This window comes from Montipora capricornis, chromosome 11, assembly GCF_036669925.1.
Source record: "Montipora capricornis isolate CH-2021 chromosome 11, ASM3666992v2, whole genome shotgun sequence".
In the NCBI taxonomy this organism is placed as follows: Eukaryota; Metazoa; Cnidaria; class Anthozoa; order Scleractinia; family Acroporidae; genus Montipora; species Montipora capricornis.
Genome location: NC_090893.1, coordinates 11,042,269 through 11,044,768, shown reverse-complemented (window position 1 = coordinate 11,044,768; position 2,500 = coordinate 11,042,269). Strand labels below are relative to the sequence as shown.

Below are 2,500 nucleotides of genomic sequence, written 5' to 3'. Positions count from 1 at the left end.
GTTTATGACAATAAAGCGATGTTAAGTAAGCAACAAGGCTGTGCATCAGTGACCTGCAAACAAACCTGTCCCGCCGAACAGCGCATGCAACTGAAATGAAGAAAATAGTTTTGTCACCTGGAAACCGAGCTAAAGAGGAAGCTACTCGTTGGTGGAGAGGTAATAAGGGCTTGAGAGATAAAGAATCTTCTGAAATGGCGACCTCTCCAGGAAATATGTACCAAAAGCAAACCGCCTTAAATAAGAAGCGCCTGGAGCCCTCTTCGTCTCAAATTTCTTTGCCTAAAGCAGATAAATATCTGAAGGTAGAGAGGGACAACAATTTCAGTAGCCTTTCACCTCCGAGTCCAACAATGGACCGATCAGCAAATATAAGAAAGTTAAGTCTGATAACTCTAGGCTCCGATACTTCGGATGATTTTTATCCCGACGAAAACAGAAATACGGCTACCACAGCTATTGGAACTCCTAAAGGAACTCGCGCAAAACTACATCAGGTACGATTTTCATATTACAGACCACAGTGTGATCGCTATTAACTTTGGTCTTATTCCGAGACAATTTAATAACGTCTATGTCCGGAAAGATTGTTAACTTATTATTTTTTTGTGTAATCAAGGAACTTACTCGATATCATTTTAGACCAAGTTGTCCATGAGTTTTCTTCACAAAATTCTCTAAAATTTTTCTCTGGGTAACTGGTACTGTAAATTTGCATTCGAAAGAGAACTGACTAAGATTTTTAGCTATTTGTATGCAAGACTCTCACGGTTATTTTGGGAGTTGCAGGTGACTTGAAAGATTAAAACTTCACAGAGTTTTGACAAACCGCGCCCAGTAGAACAAGGTTGAGTGTATCATAATTTTTTCAAGCACGCAAACCATTTAGTAGATTCAGTCGGATTTACTGGATGGACGTATAAGCTGAATTTTATCCAGACACGAAAAGAGGTCCGATACGCACGTGTCCGCAAACTTACAAATTGGCCGGACAGCAATTTCTCGAACCCGGTTTAAGTCCTATGGCTCACAGTTGAATTCTGAAAAGCACTTCACTATGAAACGTTCACGTGAAAGTCTTAGTGCAAGAAACACGGGGACCATTTTAATCCCCTGTAGGGCTAAAAGTTCAGGCCAAGACAAGCAAACATTGGGGTCATTGTGTTTCCATTTACGGTTCAAAAGCCAGAAAATGCAAGGAAAGCAAAAAGTTGGTAAGAACCCTCCCCTAACCGCGGTCCGCATTAAAGTAATAATGTGTTTGTTTGTTAATCTTGTCTTTAACAGAAAACGGGCAAAGGGAACAAGTTGCAAAAGTTACATCTCGCAGCCTTGTCAGGAAATGAAGCCGATGTTCAGAAATTGCTCAAAAAAGCCGTGGGTGAGGCCTTTTGCCATTTTATTGGAAAGTGGTCGCCAGACATTGGTTATTTACTCCCTATCGACAAAGCAACACAATTCCTTCGAAACACTTTTCCTCAGTTGACTGATCTGGAGAGAAAAGCCTAGTACCGTGACGTAGAGTAGGAATGGCCAAACAGAACATTCCAATCATTCTCGTCTATAAACTTATCATTTACTAAAGATCTTGGATCAAAACATTGAAACCGGCCGATGATTCAGTCCACACACTTGACAAGCACAGACCGTAATGAGCAATAAAAAACTGAAATACATAAGAAAAATAAAAAATGAGCGAGGTGCCTTAGAAAACTACCACACACTTTCCGTGTTTATACCAGAGGACGTCTAAGACGTCCAGACGCATTAAACGTCTGGCCATAAGTGCGATTACTATAAATAAGGGACGCACTTAATTTCGACGGCTAGAAATCAAATTCATGATTTTCGTCAAAAGATACTGGGATTTAATCACCAAAGAGACTGTGGGCACTTCATTGCTAAGTGCGTCCCAGTTTAGCGCGTCTCGTCGTCTTTATACTAGACGGCTTAGACGTCTGAGACGACTAAGACGTCTGTTAATGGCGTCGTTTAGACGCACTTAACTTGAGACGTTTAATTCGTCTTACGTTTAATGCGTCCACCTTATTTCCAGTGTTTATACTAGTCGTCTAAGACCCCTAAGGGCCGATTTACAAGTTACGATTTTAGTCACATGCGACAAGCTTACGACAGGCCTACAACTCGTTTTATGATTGTTAAGGATTCTAACTTGTATTTGTTAATAGGAGTAATGTTTTGATGAATTCGCACGCACAGTGATATACCACGAAAGAACGGACCACCGAAAGAGGGACTTCGTGCGCTACATTTTACGAACAATGTATAATTTTTTTGCTGTCACGCGCTTTTAATAGTTTATGATCACCCAAATAATGGTACTTGCACTTCGCCTTCCTAATTCGAGAGGGAAGAGAGGCTACCCATTTGTGAATCGAATTTCAGAAAGAACTTAGACGCTGTGTTGAATCGAACCGGTGTCACAGCGTTTTGTGTTCGCCCGTCTTATCTGTTCCCTCGAACAGTGGGCACTAGAGCT

At 41.1% G+C, this 2,500-nt stretch overlaps 1 long non-coding RNA gene and 1 pseudogene across 1 annotated transcript in view; one reads left to right on the top strand and one right to left on the bottom strand.

Moving 5' to 3' along the window:
• LOC138022937 (uncharacterized) overlaps window positions 1–2,500 on the bottom strand; it is a 6,139-nt gene that overhangs the window by 1,690 nt on the left and 1,949 nt on the right. The gene's annotated exons all lie outside the window — the stretch shown is intronic.
• LOC138022936 (transient receptor potential cation channel subfamily A member 1-like) overlaps window positions 64–2,500 on the top strand; it is a 25,336-nt pseudogene continuing 22,899 nt past the window's right edge.